This window comes from Pocillopora verrucosa, chromosome 3 (genome assembly GCF_036669915.1).
Source record: "Pocillopora verrucosa isolate sample1 chromosome 3, ASM3666991v2, whole genome shotgun sequence".
Lineage (NCBI taxonomy): Eukaryota > Metazoa > Cnidaria > Anthozoa > Scleractinia > Pocilloporidae > Pocillopora > Pocillopora verrucosa.
In genome coordinates, this window is record NC_089314.1 from 1,070,653 (window position 1) to 1,083,020 (window position 12,368).

The 12,368-nt window shown below is 40.6% G+C and overlaps 1 pseudogene; it reads left to right on the forward strand.

Annotated features, from left to right (window-relative positions):
- The first annotated feature begins 6,431 nt into the window (after positions 1 to 6,431).
- LOC136280043 (uncharacterized) lies at positions 6,432 to 7,568 on the forward strand (annotated as a pseudogene).
- Positions 7,569 to 12,368: the final 4,800 nt, after the last annotated feature.

The window sequence follows — 12,368 nt, forward strand, 5'->3', positions numbered from 1 at the left end:
TGTGATCAACTTTTATTAATTTCTCTATATAAAGTATAATCAGTAAATTTTAATATTTTTATTACGAATTTTGTGGTATGTTCGATATTAATTATTATCATAAAGTTATATCCTGCTTAGCAACCCTGTTCGTTTCTTTCTGACTGAAGCTAAAGACACAGCTTTTACAGGTCTATCTTAATTCTAGTTGGATTTGAACGATAAAACAGTTTGTGAATAGAGCCTGTGATAACTCATTTTAAGCCTCTCTCTTTTACCTCTGGCTCAGCAGATAATAAAAAGGTTATGAATTACAGATGTCAGATTTAAGTAAAAGCAGTCCTGTACAGGGAACTACCGCAACAAGAGTTCTGCTTGTTGGTGGATAACTGACAAAAACGTACAGTCGAACTGTATTAAGCAGCACCGTATTAAGCGGTCACCCCGTATTAAGTGGTCGGTTTTCAAATTCCCGAAAGTTTCGTTTGCCCCTTTGTGTCATTTTCAGCTCTATTAGGCGGTCACCCCATTTTGATATGAATAAATCGCACAGATTTCAACATGTGAATTTCCATCAAATATTTAGTTCTGTAAAACAAAGATAGATACAATTTAGGTACAATTTGCGACGACTTTTCGCACATATTTGGGGCGTTCCAATAAAAGGCTTACAAAATGAAATTAAGATTAAACGACTTGAGATAATCTAAAAGTTAAAACGAAAGGCTAATACAAAACTATACAATGTCTTGGTAATTGGGGGGTGGATCCTCGTGCAGAAAATTAAGTCGTAAAATCTGTTAACCCTATACTAACCTTATGGCCGGCGCTGACCACGTGTCGATTAACAGCAAAGTGACGATGAACAAACTACAAAAGATCAATTATAAAGGTGAGAGCAGGTATGAGTATCTTAGAAAAGTCTGGTTTACTCGCCAAAATAAACTTTCCTCGCCACCTCAGTCCCCTTAAAAGGCGACAGTTGACAAAGCACATTGTCTTCTACAACTTTTGCTTCTTCGATTCCGAATATTCCTTTGTTTGCCTCCGGAGTTTTGCTCACCAAATAAGGATTTCCGACTTAACACGACAGATCTCATGACTAAATATCCAAGTGGCTACGCCACTTCACTGGTTACGCATTCTCGTAAAATTTGTTACGCGATGATCGCTTACCTCATGTAGCTTGACACGTACTGTAAACTTCACAAAAAATAGGCAGTCGATGACTGCATATAGCTTACTGCACCTGTTATTACTTAGAATACCATATTTAACCGCCCTGAAACGACACTAGAAATTACTCACAACTCAAGATATAGTGCAACCAAAAATGCAAGCTCCGCGATGAACGAAACAAATAGATTATTAGTATAAATATATGCTAACACATTGACACCTGAACCACCCGTAACTGCCACTACCTCCCTTACTAAGCAGAATTTTGTCCCCAAACTTCTTCTATTGTTAGGAGATCAACAAACCAATCAGAATCCTTCGTTTGCAAAAATATTTTGATGGCTTTAGGGGGTACTAGAAGGGCATCATTCGATGCGTTCACTCTAAATGATCAAATATTTGAAAATGAAACGGCCGACCTTCAAGATTTTTAAGTCGGATTTTTCGTTCCTTTACGATCGAGTTAGACCTTGTGGAACTCTGAATATAAAGTAGCAATGCTTTAGAATACTCTGTTTGGAAAATAATGGACGTCAAGGTCTTAAGAGGCTGTCCGCGTAAGAACGGATAAGGCAAATTTCGGTCCTGCACCGATTTCCCTAAGTTTTTCAGTGAAAGTCAACAATTCTATCCCATGTACAAATATCACATTTTTTTTAATCAATTTAATTTTTTTATTTTTTACGAGGCAATTTTAGAGGTCACTCCAAAACTGCTCAATTTGTCCTCTGTGACCCCTATAATTAAGCTATAAATATCGAGCGTTACCAAATCCTTATTTCCCAATCTAGAAAGCTGATTATGTTACATATTTAAGAATGGCTTTATTTCAATACTTCAAAGGTAAAACGATTGCATTCTGTAAAATTTTTACCGAGTTATGAAACTTTACCGAGTTATGAAACTTTCGTGAGCATTAAAATTTGTGAGGAGTGAGGTACATGCAGTTGAAAGCTTTTTTCTCTTATGTGGGACCTGATCTAGAGTTAAGTCTATTGCAGCTTAAAAGTACTTAGATAGAGCAAGTTAAATATAGAATAAAACTTTTGGGCACTCCTCATCCTGCGCCGTAAAGAGCTTTGTGAATTTAATAAATATTCGCCGTCTTGATCGAAACCAACGATAACGCAGTCCGACCAGCAGAGAGGTTTGTAAAGCTTAACAGCCCTAAAACACTTAAAGGTGCAGGAACAATTATCTGATGGAGTATCAAACAGTTTCCGTAGCAATATTTAGCCATTTAAAGAAGTGTTTTTAAGAATGTGGAAACTCAATAGTTGTATCCTTTCTTGAATGCATTACGTAAAATTTCAAGAGCCATTTTCTTTGAACACAATGCGCTAACGGAATCCAGTTTGTTTTGATAAATAAAGTTGTTCTTTTCGATCAAGTGTTTTTATCTCGATAAAACACGGTCCGACAGTTTATCAATATCAGGACCGAGAACCACCTTAAAATCAAGTTATAAATAATGAGAGCTTGGTTTGTACATTTTTACATTAGAAATAAGTATTATATCACGTTTACACCGTTGTATTTGAGATAAAGGTGTGCTGAAGAACAAACAAGGATGGAGAGCTTTCTTGCGGTTAATAAATTACCGTATGCAAATTAGCTACAGAAAATTATGTAATGTGTAGTCCAGGACACATTTTGTGTTGACGTTTTCTTGATGACAAAGAGTTGTGGTTTTTTTGTTGTTTTTGTTTTGTATTGTAGGAATTTTTTCAGTATTTCATGACAAAATTTTTTAGTATATTTTAATGCCATTTTCATTTTCTACGAGGCGCCAAAAAAGAGCCGTGTGTTTAATTACTGATTATTTTGATAAAGAAATTCGACGGCAGCTACATTTCCTTTCTTTAAAGGTACATCTCTTCACAAAGACACGAAATGTTTTTGGTTAAAGCTTATTAGAGTAAAAACTTTTCAACTTTTCTGTGTGGCATTTCTATTTTTTTGCGAAAGAATATTTGGCAAACTTGTTTATTTCTTCCTAATTCAATTAAAATCTGTCGGGAACAAAAAGATTTTTCGGCAGGATTTTCAGACAAATCCGAGACAGTGTTTCCTAGGACGTTTTCTTTGCTAGCACTAAAAATGTCTGCTGTTCCCCCAAATTGTTCTCTTTACGAAATACTTCAAAGTCCGTGCGGTTCTAGTAGGGAGGAAGTAGAGCATGTTTTGCTCTCTGAGTGTAACGCAGATATATCCGCCCATTTGGCTAGCTGCCACTTGTCAAAATGCAGTGAAGTTACAGAAGCCAAGTTAATCATGGCGAGAACGGGAATTCAGCATTTGTCGAGAATTCAGCTAGAGGGAATGACCATCTGCCCGAGGCACAGACACTCACTGGGAAGATTCTGTCGAGGTCCAAGATCGTGCTAATACCCTGGCCATACTTAGAAAGTTACAAGTGTGGCGGGCAGCCACGTCATAACCTTCCAAATAGCTGACGAAATAAGACTTATATTCAAAGAAATCGCCGCTGTAGGATCACGTAAGTACCAATTGCCTTGTGGCTCTCTCTAGTTCTGTTTCCTCAAATGTCAATATCCCTATAAGTTTTTGTTGTTGTTGGTCACATGTCCATTTCCCTTGATTAATAATTGGTGTCGCAGTCGTAAATACAAAAATGCGTGTTTTATCATCAAACAAGGAAATTTCTTTAATTCTTCTATGCTATTGCTACACCAAGACTACTGGGCAGCCTGGCTGGTGGCAATGAAGGACACAAATATAGTCCTGAGCGGTGAATCTGCATCTCCTGCCCATGCCTCGCGCGATGTCGCCCCTCTTTTACTCGTCTCTACGGTTCGGAAAAACTTTTCCTTTATCTCACATCCACAACGATTAGTGTTATGCACGATGGAGACTATAGGTCTCCTAGATGTGTTTGAAATGCCTAGTATTTCTCTTAGAAATGATTTAGGCTAAGCTAGACGATGACGATGACGATGACGATGACGATGACGATGACGATGATGAAGACGACGACGATTTATCAGTTGTATTGATGCAATTTTATAGCTATTTGCACCACTTGCTGGAAGAAGCATTCTGAGCGACTGTTGGGTTCGGGATGGCACAGTTCTTCCAAAGGTTCAGTCAACCAGGAAGCTGCGGATTCTGAGAGGTTTGTTGGATATTTTATTGTTTCTAAGATACCTCACCACACAAGGTGTTTATTCGCATGCCACGTCATGCATCGAAAGAGCATGCCAAGTACGAAACTGAGACAAAGATTGTGTTGGTGGCTGCAGATTTAACTTTCTATGGAATAACACAGTTAGCCCTCTTTTCCTTTGTGAATCCCTTTCTTTACCGACTCGTTCCTTCGAAGAGACGACACAAAACATATTGAACATGTCCTATAATGTCCGTTCATACCGTCAGTAAGATTGTTTTATCTTATAGAGCGGCCAAAGCTGATGCAAGAACAGCCATAGGAGTACATGCTGCTGAAATGGAGACAACGCCATTTCGTCACATTTCTACCCCTAACAGGAAACCCTTTTATAGTCCCTGTTGGACTCCAGCAACTCCTGAATGAACTTTCCTTCAGATCCCCGAAACAAAGATTCTTGGTATTTACAATGCTGCGATGGACGAGGTTTCCAGAAATGTTCCTCGCAAGCGACAGCCACTACCATCAAAGCTTGTCTCGTGGGAAGAAAGCAGTCCAACCCAGCGACAGTTCTACATCGAGAAAGCGGTTGAAGACTGTATGCTCGTGTGTAATGTGATAGCCCCAAATGACGGCAAGACGCTCTTTCACGCCTTGTTGTCTCCAGGTGGAGAAAAGGATGAGACAGCAGAAGCCGATGATTTGTTGAAATCTTTGATAACCGCTTACAAAAATGCCAAAACCAAAAGCATCAAGACGCAAATTCTTAGCCTTTATGCGTATAAGTACTCGGTTAGCATATTAAAAGAACTACACTCGCCATATGGAAAGTTGTCTACACGACAGATATAAAGAGCGCGGTGTCATGCAAGAACGATAGGTCCCGGTCAAGTGCCAGAGGAGAAGATACATCATCGTGTTCGCATTGATATGACCAAAGTCGAGCATTTTGTTGAGTTCATTAATCGCCCATACTTTTATCAAGACGTGTCTTACGGAACTAAATTCCTTAAGCTAGACAGTGGCGAAACCATCGAGATGCCGAACGTGGTGCGTACCGTGACGCGGTCTACGATGATTAGCCAGTACATACAGTTTTGTCAGGAGGAGAAGTTTGAACCTCTCAGTCGCACCACTTAATTCAAAATCCTAGAAGTCAGACAAGCTTCACAGAGAAAGTCGTCACAAGGCCTCGACAATACTTCTGCCGATGGCTCTGCTGGTTTCTAGAAAATTGAAATGATCTAGAGAAAGGAGGAATGAATAGACAATGGTGCGCTGAGGTTAAGGAAAGGCTTAAGATTGGAAAACGCTACTTAAAGACCAATTATCGCGTTCACTGCAATCCAGAGGAAGCTTTATGTCCTGATCATTGCCGCAAGTTCGCTTTAAGTGACGAACAAGATCCCGACTTCCAGGAAAAATGCTCCCATCAGCACACAGAAAACTGTACGAGTGTCAAAATCTGCAAAATGTCTTAGATGAAGTCGAAGACAAAGTTCGAGGTCCATTTTGGATCCCTTACGGCAGTGAACATCGAGACGATCTGCTATACGACCTCAAACTGGCACAGACAGATATTTTTGGGTGGAAGGCTCATATTGTTCGCTCTGTAAACCAGGCAGCAGCAAAGCAAGATCAGCTGAAGACGATAAGAACTAATCAGAACTGTGCACTGGTAATAATGGACTGGGCAATGAAGTTCCTTCAGCTTAAATATCGTGAGAAGCAGTCAGATTGGTTTGGCAAGAGAGGATTGAGTTGGCACATCTCGACGGTGATCACACGTGATCCGAACCTTGAAGGAAGACTAGAACTGCGGTCGTATGCCTATCTGTTTGACGCATGCCAGCAGGACTGGTTCGCCGTGTGTTCCATCATAGAAAGCACACTGAGAGAAATTAAGACCGAAAAGCCTCGCATCACTTGGGTTTATCTGCGGTCAGATGAAGCTGGCTGTTATCATAATAACTCCCTCATTGCAGTAGCAAGAGGAATTGGTAAGCGGGTTGGTTTAGAAGTTTGTCGGTACGACTTTTCAGAGCCACAATATGGCAAGGATGTATGTGATAGAATTCTGTGTCCGATGAAAACATGCATCCGACGTTTCTGCAACGAAGGACACGACATTCTATCAGCGGGAGACATGAGGAGGGCACTTTCTGAAAGACCAGTGAAAGGTACATCCGCATGCGTTTGCGAAGTTGACGAGGCGAAGATAACCGTAGAAGTGAACAAGATAGATGGTTTTAGCAAGCTTCACAACGTCCAGTTTGAGGAGTAAGGTATTCGTGTGTGGAGGTCGTACCGAATAGGGCGTGGCAAGGAAATCTCTTTTGACCAGCTGGTGTTAAAGGGCCAAGGGGACACTGGTATCATTGTTAGTGAAAAAAGTTTTCCCTCTTCATGATGCAAGTGTTTATTAATGCTCAGATCCTGTGACAGAGAGTTCAGAAGAAGAGAATGACTGGAACGATTCGAATATAAGCATGTTTGAATGTTCCGAGCCTGGATGCGTGAAGAGTTTCCAAACATTTTCAGAGCTCGAGTCACATTTGGACGTAGGGGATCATTGCGTCAAAGATGAAAGGCCGTCAGAAACGCTATATGACAAGCTTCGTAGAGATTGGGCAGACAGATTTACTACATCCGTCAACGTCACTGAAAATGAACCGTCTGAACCTAATATCCACCAAAGTGAAAATGTCTCAATACCCGCGTTGCACACTGTCATTATGGGCTAGGCCCTACACAGGCCACGAGCAGGATCCATTAGATTCACTGAGTTAAGAAATATATAACTGCAAAGTTTGACCTAGGGGAACAATCAGGGCTAAAAGCTGACCCTCAGCAAGTCTCAAATGATATGCGCAAGACAAGAGAGGAGCAGAATAGAAGGTTGTTTGAACGAGACGAGTGGTTGAGCAAGAGCCAAGTACAGGGTTTCTTTCCTCACCTTGCAGCAAGCAGAAGAAGGCAACAAGCACACTCAGGAATCGAGCACAATCCAAGGGAACTATTTCTAGAGGAAAAGGAAGCTGAAAGACAACAACTGATGGTGCACATTTCTAACGTACTGAGGCCGCAACACCCTCTGTCTTACGACGCCTTTAACTTGTGCGAGTGTGCGAGAGATAATAAGCTGAGTCTTTTTAATGTTTCACTGCTTAAAGAAATCTTGCGCTTTTTTGAGGTACCATTTAAATCAAGAGACAGGAAAAAAGACCTGATTGAACAACTGATGTCCTTTATACAAGAATGTCAATGCTTTAATGAAGTGTAACACACGGGACACGGTTGGGATGACTGTAAGCATGAAGCCCTGGCAAACCATTGATAGGGGATTTACAGTGAATTTGTTGAGAAGCAATGTGCACTGCCCCTAAGTACCCTGATGTACAGTTCTATATCGATGAATAAGAGCGCTTAAAGCATTAACATGTAAGCAAACCCATAAAAATCATTTTAAAATTGGCGCCTGTTATTTTGTAGTCGTGCCTTTAATTTCAAAACAAAAAAATCATAGGCCTACCGTGACCGTGAGTCATGTTGAACCTCACTCAATAGCATGTACGAGCATTTACAAAAGAGACTTTCTCCTCGAAATTTTCTCAATGATTTATGCCTTTAACTGAAGTTACTAAATTCGCTTACCTACTTTTGGAAACGTTTATTAAATTAAATATACCAATTTCTATCGGTTGCATAATTTCTCAATTTCTTCTGGAGAGGTTTCATACTCTCAATAGCGAAACATCAACATATCATGATATAAATGCCGAGCTAAATATTTCTTTAATTTGAGTTCACCAGCCGTGAGACAATCTTTTAATGCTGATATTGCGTGACCAGGCTGGTTCACGGCAGTCCACAGTCACACTGAAAAAACTCCACCGTATTAGTCATGAGAACCAACTAGCTCACAATCTAAAAAACTTTCACAAATAGTGAGACGAAATTTTTCCCCAAGTAAGAGTGAATTATTTTCCTGAAGAAAAACGGCAAAAGAGGTCTGAAAATGATTATGCACTAGATAAAAACAATTGAGCGAAATGAACAACTTAGTTGTCAAAACAAACTGGATTCCCTTAGCGCATTGTGTTCAAAGGAAATGGCTCTTGAAATTTTACGTAAAGCTTTTAAGAAAGGATACAACAGGTGAGTTTCACATTTATAGGAACACTTCTTTGAATGGCTAAATGTTGTTACAGAAACTATTTTTGACGGGTATTATAACACGAACGCATGAAGCTAACTTGCATATAGGAATAATTAACGAAGTATTTTTCCGGAAAATTTCAGCCATTTCTTGAAAAAATGGTCAAAATGATGATTTCTATCGATCTTGATACTCCCTCAGATAATCGTTGCGGCATCTTTAAGTATTTTAGGGCTGTTACGCTTTAGAAACCTGTCTGCAGGTCGGACCGCCTTATCGTTGGTTTCAATCAAGATGGCAAATATTTATGAAATTCACAAAGCTCCCTGCGGCGCAGGACGAGGAGTGCCCAAAAGTTTTATTTTATATTTAACTTGCTCTATCTAAGTACTTTTAAGCTGCAATAGACTTGACTCTAGATCAGGTCCCACGTAAGAGAAATAGCTTTCAACTGCATGTAGCTCACTCCTCACAAATTTCAATGCTCACGATAAGGTATTTTGGAAATTTCATAACTCGGTAAAAATTCTATAGAATGCAATCGTTTCACCTTTGAAGTATTGAAATAAAGTCATTCTTAAATATGTAAAGTAATCAGCTTTCTAGATTGGGATATAAGGATTTAATAGCGCTCGATATTTATAGCTTAATTATAGGGGTCACAGAAAACAAATAGGGCAATTTTGGGGTGACCTTTAAAATTGTCTCGTAAAAAATAAAAATAATGAAAATGATCAAAATAAATGTGATATTTGTACATGGGATAGAATTGTCGACTTTCACTGAAAAACTTAGGGAAATCGGTGAAGGGCCGAAATTTGCCTTATCCGTTCTTACACGGACAGCCTCTTAAAGGTGACAGAACAAACTCTCGAGTCAACGACACCACGGTTCTCTAAGGGCCTCTTCATATGAGCCCGGTAACCGGGCTGGCCCGGTTACCGGGACGAATTTTGTCGTCTGTTCATATGGGAAATTTCAGCCCGGTTACCGGGATGAAAAAGAGTCGAAAAGGGCGCGAAACGTGGACTGAGGCCCTGGGAACGAGTTTGAGCGCGAAATTCAAGAAAGTAAACAAAGATGGCGCCACGTTCAACAGTTATATCGTTCGCTCCCATCGTAGCGTTATCAACGCTCGTAGCTCTAGTGCTACAACTTCACGGGGTCCTTTTGCTATGGAAAATACATCAAACCAGGCAGATTGATGCAATCCGGATCGGCTTGTTGCGGAAGAAAAGTTATTTCTTCCGAAATGTAAAGCAGCTGAAGCAGAGAGATTTGTACAGAAAAAAACGAAGTTGTTGGCATAAACGGAATCTCTTCGAAGTCAAGGTGGAAGACACTTCGCCATCCGCCATGTTTGCACGCGTTGTAGGTCGCGTGAGCTGCGTTCCGTTTAGTCAGCGTCCTTATAAGGCATGCGTAGTTGAAAAATTTTCATCCCGGTAACCGGGCTGGAGTGTTCATATGGGAAAATATTTCATCCCGGTTACCGAGATCTCGGTTTCTACAACCGAGGGCCTCTTCATATGAGCCCGGTAACCGGGCTGGCCCGGTTACCGGGACGAATTTTGTCGTCTGTTCATATGGGAAATTTCAGCCCGGTTACCGGGATGAAAAAGAGTCGAAAAGGGCGCGAAACGTGGACTGAGGCCCTGGGAACGAGTTTGAGCATGCGTAGTTGAAAAATTTTCATCCCGGTAACCGGGCTGGAGTGTTCATATGGGAAAATATTTCATCCCGGTTACCGAGATCTCGGTTTCTACAACCGAGATCTCGGTAACCGGGCTGGCCCGCCTTCTCATATGAACACATCGAAATTTTTACAAAGGAAATAGGAGTGAGGCGAGATCTCGGTAACCGGGCTAGCCCGGTCAACCGGGCTCATATGAAGAGGCCCCGAGATCTCGGTAACCGGGCTGGCCCGCCTTCTCATATGAACACATCGAAATTTTTACAAAGGAAATAGGAGTGAGGCGAGATCTCGGTAACCGGGCTAGCCCGGTCAACCGGGCTCATATGAAGAGGCCCTAAAGCGATGCGAATTGTGGCTGTAAACCGAATACCGAACTTTCGGACTTCAAGCAGGGCCTAGCGACAATTTGACGACTCCATTGGTCGGTAAAAATTACATTTGACTAACAATGTGTTCAAAAAGTATTGTTTAATAGAAGATTTTGCGTCAAATCGTTGTACTTTCAGAATTTTCATCATAGCGCTACGCAATTTCTTGCCGTGAAGTCAACTAAACAACGATCTAAGCATGATGAGTTTTACGGCGTGGGCTCTGTGCACGTAAGAAATTCGAACGTTTTTCGCTTATAACAGCAAATCAAGAACTGTTTTGAATAAAACTGTCGTCCCGAAATATCTCTTGGTTATTTTCCTCTTGCTTCCTATTAATAGATACCATGAAACTTGAGATTTCCTCACACACGGAAATATTTGCACAATTCACTTTGAAATTTGATCCGCATGCCTATTTGCACACATTCGAAAATATTTAGCGATTTTAATCTTTCATCTTGATTTTTGAGTAAAAAATCAATCGCGGAAGAAATAATCGCAGCAATGCGACAGATAAACTCCTTTGGGGTGGGCAAATATTCCTTTGGCGGTGCAAATAATCGCAGCAATGCGACACAAAACCTGCAGGAGACAAAAAACTGCGATCACGATCGCCGACGCGAGATACGAAAATCGAACGATATCGGAGAAGACGCAGGTTTCCATTGTTATGGACATACGGAAGGACTTACACTCTGGATAGCATAGTATCTACGACTTCACAGAAGTCCGTGGATACAAAAAGGAGTTAAGATCGGGGAATATAGGATCAAAATCGGCAGAGTTCGTTGTGGGCTCGGATTCTATTGTTACACTCACTCAGAAGGACAGCATAGCAGCTTACGCCTCTTTAGGCAGTAAGCTACAAAAACCAATAAGGCGTTACTTCATTTGTTGACACTCAATCTCTTGCCGCTTTTTCAAGGTGTCTAGTTGTTACGCACTAGACACAAAATTGACGAGATATTCATTTCAGTTTTCACATTTGCACGTGATTCAACTCTTTTCCTGAATGGTCCAATCCTAAGAAAACATCCATCATGTGATATCGGTATGGTTTCTCGAAATGGTTCGATGATGAAAGACACATACAACCGCTGCAGCTAGAATTCGGGGATAAATTCCATTTTGAACACGAGATGTGCGGTTGAATCTTGACCTTGCACGTGAAAGCTTATTTTGTCATTTCACTCGGGAATCAGTACCTCAGGTTGGTTTTGAATTTTCCTTGCGTTGTTTGCAAAATATTTAATTAAGTTGGCTTTGCTGTCCTTGATTCGCAGTTAAATGTTTAATGTTATGTTTTATTATGTTTTTTGCAACTGTAAAGAAACTGTCTTAACAGGGGAACTATTCGCAAAAACAGTATGTCAGTATCGCATTTAGTTGTCGAGGTTTTATTAAATCGAATGCAATGAGCGGCATAAGAGTATTTTGGCAGAATGACTTGCTAATGAAGATTTTAACCAACTTGGATCGTCTGTAATACGTGACTCAAACTTCTGTATTACTAATATAAGGTAGGCGAGTGCTGTGTCAGTAGAAAGGGCTCTTGGCCGCATAGTGTCGGTAATTTGATACGTTAATCTTTTATAACACAGCCTATAGAATGACTAATTCCGTTTCACATCAACTTTCGATTAGAAGAAAAAAGAAGAAAAAAATCAGCGACAGCAACACCTTAGCCTGTGAACAGCCGCCTCCGCACTAGAAAAATAGTATCAATTCTCCAAGCCTGTCAACAAGTTTTGCCGAAATTCGTCAGGGAGAATTTCGATCAATTTAACGCCTGCTTATGTTAGGAGTGAATGGTTAAAACTCTATGTGAAAGTGATGCGCGATGTTTGGAATTGTCGT